The sequence below is a fragment of the Bubalus bubalis genome, chromosome 19, assembly GCF_019923935.1.
Source record: "Bubalus bubalis isolate 160015118507 breed Murrah chromosome 19, NDDB_SH_1, whole genome shotgun sequence".
Classification (NCBI taxonomy): domain Eukaryota; kingdom Metazoa; phylum Chordata; class Mammalia; order Artiodactyla; family Bovidae; genus Bubalus; species Bubalus bubalis.
In genome coordinates, this window is record NC_059175.1 from 3,452,327 (window position 1) to 3,465,083 (window position 12,757).

At 48.6% G+C, this 12,757-nt stretch overlaps 1 pseudogene; it reads right to left on the reverse strand.

Moving 5' to 3' along the window:
• The window catches only part of LOC102411033, a 47,657-nt pseudogene that overhangs the window by 18,706 nt on the left and 16,194 nt on the right, over positions 1 to 12,757 (reverse strand).

The window sequence follows — 12,757 nt, forward strand, 5'->3', positions numbered from 1 at the left end:
CAGCCACTGGGGACCTGTCCTCCACCCACAGACTGTCACCCCTCCTCTCCTTCAGCCCTTTCCTCCCTGCATCCCCCTGTTTAAGCAAGAGGTTTGGAGTGGCACAAATTCTGGTTTAGCCCTGGATGTTTCACTCTTTTAGTATGATCTATCACTGTCTCTCTCTGAGCCTCAGTTTCATCATGTGTAAAATGGGGGTAATAAATGGACCTAGCTTACGGGCCACCTTAAAGATGCAGTGAAATGATGCAAGCGAGGTGCTGAAGCAACACCAGGACATCCCCTAGTCTCTGCTCAGCTCTGGCCAAAGCCCGCTTCTGCCTGCTCCCCTCCCCAGCCAGAGCCCTGTCTAGACAGTCAACCCTGTAGATTATTTCTGTTTCAGCTCAGTTCCTTCCTTTACCCGCTCTGGAGCAAAGGGAACTTACCCACCCTGGGAGGCAGCGTTAGTTACACAAGCCAGCTGTGATGGACTTGTCTTCCTCACCTGGACCACAAGCCCACAGACTCGCCCCTGTAGGAGCCACAGAGGAAAGTCTCAACCAGTGCTGGACAGCCATGAACTGTGATAACAGTGATCATTGCTCCCATTTATTTAGTGACCTATGTCCCAAGAACTGCAGTGGGGATCAAAATAAAATAAAATGATGGAAAATAAAAGAAGTTCACGAGGGTCAGTGCTTCCTCTCAGTCAGTGCTCATGCTCATCCCATGAGGTAAGTACTACTGTTATGCCCAATTTACAGATTAGGAAATTGAGGCTCAGAGAAGGTAAGTGACATGTGCAAGATCACTCAGCTTAGCCCATAGTCAAACTAAGAATCAAACCTGACTCCAGAGCCCCTCCCTTTATCACTATTTGGTTTCACTCAAGCTTCATGAGAAGGCTGTGCAGTACAGGTTATCTGGCACCGTCTTGCCAATGATGAGGATAAAGGAGGCTGAGTTAGGAGAAGTCACTCACTACAAGTCACCAGGTTGACTGGACCCACAGCTCCAAGGAAATCCTGGTATTTATGAATCCACAGGCGGTGGTGCCCTCATCTTGCTGCCAGCAAGAACACCTCTGAACACCCCTGGAGAAGGCCAAGGACTAGTACGTGGCAGGTGCCTCAAAAACCCTCTTTCATAGAAAGAGACTCCAAGCTTGACTCAGCTGTAATGAGAATGGGAGCGACAGAAACCACGGGAAAGTCAGGGCATCCACTTCAGGGTCAAAAAGAAAAAGTGCTGAACTGGTCCTCACCTTATTCTATTCCTTTCTCCTCATTTTTTGGATGTCTGGTGGGGCCTGCCTGAGCCACAGCCCCTCTTGGTTCAGTCCCCACCATGAGAGTTCAGGAAGCCAAACTCAGAAGTGGCTTCCACCTGAAATCTGCTGCTCCTTTGAGTTCTTGTCTGAGCATCCTATGAAGAGACAGTCAGGCTCATTCTTCACAGCTCCATCAAGGGCTTTTTAAAATGATTTCTTCCTTCTTGAAAGCCTTTAAACCCAAACTACTTTGTTTTTGCCTGCCAGCACCACGGCCTCCTCTACACATTAGGAATGCTGCTGGTAAAGGCACTTTCTCCAGCTCTGTCCTACGTGGCTTTGGAGACAAGGTGAATTCCTGCCTGACTAGGAAGAAGCTGATGCCTACTCACCTCATTGTATTTCTGTATTTGCTACCTCTAGATACTGGAATGGGTGCAAATACAAGCACTCTCCTTGCAAGCTGTAATTTAATTAAGGGTAGAGGAGAAGGCAATGGCACCCCACTCCAGTACTCTTGCCTGGAAAATCCCATAGATGGAGGAGCCTGGTAGGCTGCAGTCCATGGGGTCGCTAAGAGTCGGGCACGACTGAGCAACTTCACTTTCACTTTTCACTTTCATGCATTGGAGAAGGAAATGGCAACCCACTCCAGTGTTCTTGCCTGGAGAATCCCAGGGACGGGGGAGCCTGGTGGGCTGCCATCTCTGGGGTCGCACAGAGTCGGACATGACTGAAGCGACGCAGCAGCAGCAGACTATCTTCATAGTTTACTTGCTGGTCCCCCTGTGTATTACTCAGGAATTAACAGAAAGTAACAGAAAATCAATTCAACAAGTTTAAGAAAACAAAGGAGGGGGATGGGGTTAGGTATCATTGGTTCATGAAACTCAACAGTCCAGGATAGTATCAGTGCAGTTTCAGGCACAGCTGGATCCAGGACCTCAAACAAGGTAGGACTCAGTCTCTCTCTCTGCATTTTTTTTTTTTTTTTTTTTTTTTGGTCTAAAGCCACCCAGAGTTGGGCAAACTCTGGGAGATGACGAGGGACAGGGAAGCCGGACGTGCTATAGTCCATGGGGTTCCAAAGAGTCGCACACGACTAAGTGACTGAAAAACAACAAAAAGCCGCCTGGTCTATGGCACTTTGTTAAGACAGCTCTACCAAGCTAAATACAACCCTGTTCTCAGGTGGAATCCTCTCGCAGTGACAGTATGGCCTCTGCAGCTCCGGTTTACATGCCCAACTCCACAACCTGAAAGAATCTCTTCCCCCTAGCAGATCTAAAATAACAAACCAACAAAACAAAACCCAGAATTGAATCTCATTGGCCTGACTGGCATCACGTGTACCCTCCTGAGCCAATCCCTGTGGCCAGGGAGACAGAAGAGGCTGCCTGGTCAGTTCTGAATCTTGTGCCCACTTGGCCTGAGAACAGGGGGAGGGGGGCACTGCCCTGGGGAAGGGGAAGGCAAAGGGGAGAAGACTGCTATTGCAGGAGGTGCCAAAACAGCAGGCGTCGACTCTAATCTACCGCCACCCACAATCCATCCTCCACAGAGCTGCCTGAGTGCTTTCTTCATATCTGATCTGACCATCTTACTCTCCTCCTTCAATAAAGTGCCATTATTTTTCCCTGCCTGCCTTTTCCATTTGCTGCCTTGGGATGGACCTCTCCAGATGCACCAGAGTACTTGATAGGCACCCTCATTTTTGGAGGCCTGTGTCACCGCTTCCTCTACCTCAAAAAATCCTCACTCCATCCTGAAGACCCAGATTTTAAAAATCACTCTCTCTGGGAATCCTTCCCTTTTAAGCAGACCCACTTCATTTCCAAAGCAGAGCTGGATTCCCAAGTTACATGAAGCTAGCAATGTTTACATGCTTTGTCTACTGATGTTTCCCAGTTAGTGCAAGTGATAGTCACTCAGTCGTGTCCAACTCTTTGCAACCCCATGGACTGTATTTCTACCAGGCTCCTCTGTCCATGGAATTCTCCAGGCAAGAATACTGGAGTGGGTTGTCATGCCCTTCTCCAGGGGATCTTCCCAACCCAGGGATCAAACTGGGTCTCCTGCAGTGCAAGCAGATTCTTCGCTATCTGAACCACCTGGGAACATCCCCAGAGCTGGGTAGGATGATGGTAAAAGTCTGGACAGATTGCTGAGGTGCAAATCCATTTGCTATGTGACCTTGGCTAAGTTAATTTATATTTGTGTGCTTCCATTTTCTCAGGACCTAGCTCCCAGGACTGCTGACAGAAATGAGTGAGTTAAGACATGAAAGATACTTGGAACAGTATCTGCTACTAAGCCTAAGAAGCTTGATCACATTACCTCCTGTTGTTAAAACATATCCCTGTTGGGAATGACCTGTCCGTTCTCCCCACAGAGCCTCTGGAGGAGGGATGTCTGTGCAACACACTGGACCCCTGGCGCTCTGTAGGTGTGCTGTTTCCCCAGCACAGAGAAGGTGCTCGGAACTTCAAAACTCAAATGCAGAAATGAGAGAGTGAGCAAGCAAGTGCCCACACACAGAGCAGGAGAGACTCCATCGGCGACAGTGAGTGGACCAGCATTCCACCTCGATCAGCAGTCTGTACAGATCCCCCCCTGCCCCTGCAAGGGCTCACCTCCGAGCAACCCCAGCCCGCTCCTCCAAGCCACTTTCCTCCCACCCTCTTCCCCCTACTTCATTCAGCCCAAGTTCAAGTGCAAACCACCAGGACAACCCAAAGAACGTTCATGGATAAATCACCTGATTACTAACCAGGTCCACCCACCACACCGTTAACCACTATTTTCCCTAAGAAAAGTAAATAGCACCTCCTCCCCACCACCTGACCGTGAAGCCATTAAACCCAGGAAGGGCGTGTCGCCACAGCTGCCCAGAAACAACTTGAAAGTGGAAAAATACGGTGGATTTGGTGATTCAGTGGTCGTGAAGATAGCCAAAATGTTTGGTTTCAGCCCGGACGGAACCTATCCTCGTCCCTACTTGGTCCCTTCTAGGATCAGAGCAGGCAGAGCCTCAGAAGATACCTGGACAGGTTGGAAGCTCTGAGCCCCCTGCCTCCCCACGCCTCAAGTTTACCCAGCATTTGAGCCCCATACTCCTGGGACTGGCCCTGGAAGTGCCCAAAGGTTCTGACCCAGGCAGGCGAACTTGAACAGCGCCCCCTAGAGGAAGTCAAAGCTGGGCTTGAGAAACCAGGGAGCAAGGCCCCCAGCCCTTGGGCGACACATTTGGCTCCGGCTTCTGGCAGCTCAGGCAGAAAGAGAAACACATCGGGCTTGCATAGTTTTCATTTTCCAACAACAGAAAGCATGTTCAAACCTCGGCAGAGACAACATTTTTACTGGAACCAGGCTGCAGAAGGAATGTCTTGGGGCACTGTGGTTTACAGGACAGTGGGTGACAGGGCCGTGGGCTCTGCGACCGCAGCTGCATTGCCTTCGTGTTGGCTCTTCTACTCTTAGAGCAGACACCTGCTGAGGTGGCATGTTGTGCCTCCCTGGGCTGGGGCCGGGCCACTGAGAGGGCAGGGCACACTTCCTGCTGCCCAAGGCTGCCGGGTCATCCTCCTTTAGCACTGAGGATGCCCGTCCTCAGGTTAGCACCTCCATCAGTGGCAGGAAGGTGGCCCCCTTCCAGGGCCCGAGGGTGGGCTCCAGTCTAACACTCAGAAATGCACTGTCAGAGGAGATGCACGTGCTGACAAAGCAGGAGACCTTACCGGGAAGGGTGGCCCCGGCAGACAGCAGCAGAGTAGGGGAACCCAGGAGAACTCTCTGCCACGTGGCTCGCAGTCTCGGGTTTTATGGTGATAGAATTTGTTTCTGGGCTGTCTCTGGCCAATCATCTGACTCAGAGTCCTTCCTGGCGGCGCACGCAGGGCTCGGCCAACATGGATGCCAGAGAGAAGGATTGTGGGAGGCGGCAGGACGCGTGGCCTCTCCTTTTGACCTTTCCACGTTCTTCCGCTTGGTGGCGCCCTGGTAGTTCTGTGTTCCTTACTGGGACCTCCTCTAGGAAAATACCGCACACAGAAGGTCACTGTGGGGTCTGGCTGGGGTGGGTGGTTTCAGTCAGTGTGCTTCCCCAAACACATCCACCCATCAGTGACGCCGAGACAGCAGTGTTCCTCTGAGGGCTGCGGGGGTCTTCCTTCCTCACTTCTGCAAAGTCATGGTTTGGAGAGAAGCTGTTGCCCACTGTCTCCCAGCAGCCAGCCTGCCACTTCATCATCTCTGCTAACAGAGTCCTGGTTTGGTGGGGTGTACCCAGCCCTAGGGGACACATGATGGATCTAAGAAGCCATGACACCTCCATTCCCCTATCAGATCAGATCAGATCAGTCGCTTAGTCGTGTCCGACTCTTTGCAACCCCATGAATCGCACACGCCAGCCCTCCCTGTCCATCACCAACTCCCGCAGTTCACCCAGACTCACGTCCATCGAGTCAGTGATGCCATCCAGCCATCTCATCCTCTGTCATCCCCTTCTCCTCTTGCCCCCAATCCCTCCCAGCATCAGAGTCTTTTCCAATGAGTCAACTCTTTGCATGAGGTGGCCAAAGTACTGGAGTTTCAGCTTTAGCATCATTCCTTCCAAAGAAATCCCAGGGCTGATCTCCTTCAGAATGGACTGGTTGGATCTCCTTGCAGTCCAAGGGACTCTCAAGAGTCTTCTCCAACACCACAGTTCAAAAGCATCAATTCTTCAGTGCTCAGCCTTCTTCACAGTCCAACTCTCACATCCATACATGACCACAGGAAAAACCATAGCCTTGACTAGACGAACCTTTGTTGGCAAAGTAATGTCTCTGCTTTTGAATATGCTATCTAGGTTGGTCATAACTTTCCTTCCAAGGACTAAGCGTCTTTTAATTTCATGGCTGTAGTCACCATCTGCAGTGATTTTGGAGCCCAGAAAAATAAAGTCTGCCACTGTTTCCACTGTTTCCCCATTTATTTCCCATGAAGTGGTGGGACCAGATGCCATGATCTTCGTTTTCTGAATGTTGAGCTTTAAGTCAACTTTTTCACTCTCCACTTTCACTTTCATCAAGAGGCTTTTGAGTTCCTCTTCACTTTCTGCCATAAGGGTGGTGTCATCTGCATATCTGAGGTTATTGATATTTCTCCCAGCAATCTTGATTCCAGCTTGTGTTTCTTCCAGTCCAGCGTTTCTCATGATGTACTCTGCATAGAAGTTAAATAAACAGGGTGACAAAATACAGCCTTGATGAGCTCCTTTTCCTATTTGGAACCAGTCTGTTGTTCCCTGTCCAGTTCTAACTGTTGCTTCCTGACCTGCATACAAATGTCTCAAGAGGCAGATCAGGTGGTCTGGTATTCCCATCTCTTTCAGAATTTTCCACAGTTGATTGTGATCCACACAGTCAAAGGCTTTGGCATAGTCAATAAAGCAGAAATAGATGTTTTTCTGGAACTCTCTTGCTTTTTCCATGATCCAGCGGATTTTGGCAATTTGATCTCTGGTTCCTCTGTCTTTTCTAAAACCAGCTTGAACATCAGGAAGTTCACGGTTCACATCTTGCTGAAGCCTGGCTTGGAGAATTTTGAGCATTACTTTACTAGTGTGTGAGATGAGTGCAATTGTGCGGTAGTTTGAGCATTTCTTTGGCATTGCCTTTCTTTGGGATTGGAATGAAAACTGACCTTTTCCAGTCCTGTGGCCACTGCTGAGCTTTCCAAATGTGCTGGCATATTGAGTGCAGCACTTTCACAGCATCATCTTTCAGGATTTGAAATAGCTCAACTGGAATTCCATCACCTCCACTAGCTTTGTTCATAGTGATGCTTTTTAAGGCCCACTTGACTTCACGTTCCAGGATGTCTGGCTCTAGGTCAGTGATCACACCATCGTGATTATCTGGGTCGTGAAGATCTTTTTTGTATAGTTCTTCTGTGTATTCTTGCCATCTCTTCTTAATATCTTCTGCTTCTGTTAGGTCCATACCATTTTTGTCCTTTATCGAGCTCATCTTTGCATGAAATGTTCCTTTGGTATCTCTGATTTTCTTGAAGAGATCCCTAGTCTTTCCCATTCTGTTGTTTTCCTCTATTTCTTTACATTGATCGCTGAAGAAGGCTTTCTTATCTCTTCTTGCTATTCTTTGGAACTCTGCATTCAGATGTTTATATCTTTCCTTTTCTCCTTTGCTTTTCACTTCTCTTCTTTTCACAGCTATTTGTAAGGCCTCCTCAGACAGCCATTTTGCTTTTTTGCATTTCTTTTCCATGGGAATGGTCTTGATCCTTCCTGTACAATGTCACGAACCTCATTCCATAGTTCATCAGGCACTCTATCTATCAGATCTAGGCCCTTAAATCTATTGCTCACTTCCACTGTATAATCATAAGGGATTTGATTTAGGTCATACCTGAATGGTCTAGTGGTTTTCCCTACTTTCTTCAATTTAAGTCTGAATTTGGCAATAAGGAGTTCATGACCTGAGCCACAGTCAGCTCCTGGTCTTGTTTTTGTTGACTGTGTAGAGCTTCTCCATCTTTGGCTGCAAAGAATGTAATCAATCTGATTTCGGTGTTGACCATCTGGTGATGTCCATGTGTAGAGTCTTCTCTTGTGGTGTTGGAAGACAGTGTTTGTTATGACCAGTGCATTTTCTTGGCAAAATTCCATCAGTCTTTGCCCTGCTTCATTCTGTAATCCAAGGCCAAATTTGCCTGTTACTCCAGGTGTTTCTTGACTTCCTACTTTTGCATTCCAGTCCCCTATAATGAAAAGGACATCTTTTTTGGGTGTTAGTTGTAAAAGGTCTTGTAGGTCTTCATAGAACCGTTCAACTTCAGCTTTTTCAGCGTTACTGGTTAGGGCATAGACTTGGATTAGTGTGATATTGAATGGTTTGCCTTGGAAACAAACAGAGATCATTCTGTCGTTTCTGAGATTGTATCCAAGTACTGCATTTCAGACTCTTTTGTTGACCATGATGGCTACTCCATTTCTTCTGAGGGATTCCTGCCCGCAGTAGTAGATATAATGGTCATCTGAGTTAAATTCACCCATTCCAGTCCATTTCAGTTCGCTGATTCCTCGAATGTCGACATTCACTCTTGCCATCTCTTGTTTGACCACTTCCAATTTGTCTTGATTCATGGACCTGACATTCCAGGTTCCTATGCAATGCATCGGACCTTGCTTCTATCACCAGTCACATCTACAGCTGGGTATTGTTTTTGCTTTGGCTCCATCCCTTCATTCTTTCTGGAGTTATTTCTCCACTGATCTCCAGGAGCATATTGGGCACCTACTGACCTGGGGAGGTCCTCTTTCAGTATCCTATCATTTTGCCTTTTCATACTGTTCATGGGTTCTCAAGGCAAGAATATTCCCCTATATTATATACTTATTTTCCCATCTCTTGTAACTAAGGCTGAACCTGTTTACCTAGTGCTGGTCAGAGAGATGTCTGCTATGCCTCTGGGAAAACTCTTTCCTCCCTAATAGGTGGAAAGCCCCTATTTTCAGCCTTGAACACCACCTGTGAAGACACGCGCTATGAGCTGTGGCAGCCGTCTTTGGACTATGAGGAAAGAAGGCTGGACTCTTAAAGGAAATACATGGAAGATGGCAACATAAAGAGAGAGAGTCCTTAACTCTACTCAGTACTCGTAATCATCTATAGGGGAAAAGAATCTTTAAAAAAACAGTGGTATATCCCCATGTATAACTGATTCACCTAGCTGTGCACCTGAGGCTAACACTACATTGTAAATGAACTATACTCCAACAAAAACATTTTTTTTTAAACAAAGAGAGTGTCCAGATGTTAACCTGGCATCATCGAACCCACTTGGGACCAATTGTCTCGCTGAAGGTATCTAGTATAAGATGTCTTTATTGCTTATTACTGCTACTAGTTGAGTATTCTCTCACCTGCAGCCAAATATATCCTAATTAGTACAACAGGTATACATATAACACAGGAAAATTCAGTCCTGGGAAGACCACAAGGGGTCTTGAAAATAAAACCTGCTTTGGAATAAAGTGATTCTGGCTTTCATCTTTCCTTTTTTTTCTAATTTGCTGTGTGTTCTTAGAAAGTCATTTTTACCTCTCTAGCCCCTGTTTCCACACGGGACTGGTGTAAAGACGACAGGGGAACACTCATGAGAAAGTGCTGGAGCCACTTTCTTCCTGGTTACCAAGTTGCTGCAAGTCTCTCTTGTTCACTACACTCCCTCTGGCTTCTAAAAGCAGGCTTAGAAGAACATGCGAGGCATCTGATGAAAAGGCATCCTTTTCTTCTCTCCTATAAAATGAGGTTTCAGTGGTATATTGGTTTACTAGGGCTGCAAAAAAAAAAAAAAAAAAGCACAGACTGGGTGACTTAAACAACAGCAATGTATTGTTTTGTAATTCTGGAGGCTGGAAGGCCAAGATCAGGTGATGCAATGGCTTCTTCTGAGGCCTCTCTTCTTGGCTTGCAGATGGCCAAGAACTTCTTCCTCTGCCTTCACATGCTTTTCCCTGTGTCCTCACATTCCTGGGGTCTTTCTGTGTCCAGATTGCCTTATAAGGACATCAGCCTGATTGGATTAGGTCCTGTCCTAATGACCCCATTCTAACTTAACTGCCTCTTAAAAAGCCCTGTCTCCAAAGACAGTCCAATTCTGAGGTCCAGGGGGTTGGGACTTTAATGTAGGAGTTTGAGGTGGGCACAATCCATCCCATAACCATTGGTTACTGCCAAATAACCCCTCATGGTTTCTTTCAGATCTTCCCCTCATTTGCGCTCTTCAATCTGGGAATGTCTCATGAAGATTATTTTGATAAATATTATCATAATATTTCTTTGACAAACACTGGAATAACCCTTTTGGACTTTTTTTTTTTTTTTTTTTTTTTTTGCAAAGCACTTTCCATACCTCTGATCCCACTGTCTCCTGGGTGGTTCTCGTTTTGCATATGACAAAACAAAAGCCTAGAGAGGTCAACTGACTTTCCCAAGGTTATTGGCTAGTAGTTGGATTGAACGATAAGGAGCCAGGTCTGCCTGACGCTGAGCGCTGGCCTCGTTCCGCTCTGTCTGGTGTATGTGTGTATGGTGGGGGTGGTGTCTTAAGGCAGTGTGGGTGATGGCAGGGACCCTGGGCCTCTTTGGAGGAAGCTCTGCTTTGAGACAGCCCCTGCCATCTCCCCCCCACCCACCCACCTTTCACTTCATGGCCCATCACACGCCCACTTTCCCTCACACGTGTGCTCTGGTTTTGACAGGCTGTGCCTCTGCCAAGAACACCCTCCTGTACATCGTCCCCGCCCTCAAGATTCCCCCAGAAATGCCTACACCCCTTTGCCTCTAATCTCACTGCATAGCCCCGACCTCGACTGGGTACAATAGTCCAGCCAGTGACGGGCGCCCTGGAGCCAGGAGCCTCTCCTGTGACTGCTGGATCTACCCTCGGCATCGCGCAGCCCAGCGCAGGCTGAGCAACCCTGCCCAGCGAGTAGGCTCTGAACTGAGAGAGGGCTGTGAGAGATGGCAGCCTGTTCCCCCTGGAAGGAAGGTTTGGGAGGAATATTTATTTTAGAAATCGGGGAAGGCAGAGTCAGCTGAGGGGCTGAAGCTTTGGGGAAGGGCTGCAGGGGATGAAGACCAGCCTCGGCGGTCACAGTTATCTGAGGGGCGGGTGGGGTTCAGCTTTTCAGAGACCTTCTTCCTTATCCTAGAAAAAGAAGAAGCCAGCTTCACCTCCTGTCTTTGAGCCAAAAGGAGAGAGAATCCACACCTGAGCATCCCACATGCTATGTTCTTGCCCAAGGAAGGGGGAAAGTCCTATTTTCCTGCCAAGAAGAAGGCCTCGCTCACTTTTGGTAGAGAAATAATGACATCCAGTGGACATCCAGGTCATCCTCAGGCTCTGGTGATGGCTTCCCCAGCCGGAAGGCCTTCCAGGGCTGGGTCGACAGGAGCAGTGAGTTAAGCACTAGAAAGCTGAGCTCAGATCCTGATACTACCTCTCAAGCTGTGTGACCTTGGGTAAGTCACGTTCCCTCTCTGGGCCTCTCTGTTTCCTCCATGAAAAAGAAGGGACTCTGAAAGTCCTTTTTGTAAGAGTTTAGCAAGCATGGGTCGCTTGTTATCATTAGGTTCAAGGCTGTACCACAAACTAGCCGGGCAAGCTTTGGAATCAGACAGCCCTGGATTCAAATGCCGAATCCGTGACTGAATGACCCGAAGCAACTCACCATATCCCTGAGCACTTATTTCTGCAAAACAGGTTCCCAGCTGTTTTCAGGGTTGTTGCCAGTATGAGGTCGTGCTGTGGGTGCACAGGCCACAGCATTCCTAGAATATGAGAAAGCAAACAGGCCCCCACCCAGGGGCACAGGAGGGCCGTGCAGATGGCATCACCAGCTCTTAGTGCCTGAGGAAAGCTGACGAGAGCTTCAGGTGCCTTCAGTCCTTGAGTGGGCTCCAGCTGAAGTTCAGAGAAGTTACATGACTCACCTAAGGATGCTCAGCCAGTTAGTGGTTACCTGCCTGAACTTTGGCATGCCCTAATGCTGCAGTATAAAATATTTCTTTTCTCTTCCCTTCTAACTAGCTCTGTGACAGGGGACAAGCGCCTCTACCTCTCTGAGCCTCAGTATTCTCATGCATGAATTAGGGCTGCGGGTCTCAGTTCTAAAAGTACCGCGAGCTGTGGTTTTCACCCCTGAGCACACCTGTGAGGTACGCACCATCCACACCGCCCCCCACCGCCTGGATTCCAGCCACCTGCCCTCCTGTCCTGGCTCTTACGGCAGCCCCTGCAGCAAGCCAGCACATCTGCCTGAGAACACCACGGAACCCTGCTCCGGAGCCGGGGTCCTGCCAGCAAAGAGTTTAAACAAACAGAACTGCGCAGAAACGAAATGGTCCGTTGGTTGTAAAGGGCTGCGCCTCACGCTTGCGCTCTCAGGTTTCATGATAATCCAAGTGATGGTTCTCCTGAGGAGGATTAGGAAGAAAATGGTTGGGGGTTTGGAGGGGAGCAGAGAAAAACAGTTGTGGACCCAAGGCAAGCCCTGCCAAGAAAGTGGCCTCAGAGGGTCACTAAATCAAAGATGGGGGGCGGTGGCTGAGGCGGAGGAGGAAAGGAAAAGTAGGGCTCTTTCCAACTCTTCTAGTACCTAAGTCAGACCTTCACCGGTGAGAGAGCTTTCCACTACATTCGAGAAGGACTACCAGCCCCCCACAGCTCAAACCCCACTGGGGTCAGAAGCTGGGAGGGGCACTTCCATAGGGAGGGGGGCAGCGAGCTCAAAGGCATTCCAAGGCCACGCAGGTAAAGCATGAAGAGTGTAAAGAGAACAGCAGACGCAGGATGGCCCTCACAAAGGATGCTCAGCCTTGGTTTGGGGAAGACAACAGCGAGAGATGGGGACTGGGGCGCTGGTCCCAGCTGGGACCGAGCTGTCAGCTCTGGCCAGTTTCTATCAGATGGGAACACAGGCCCAGCATTGCCAGT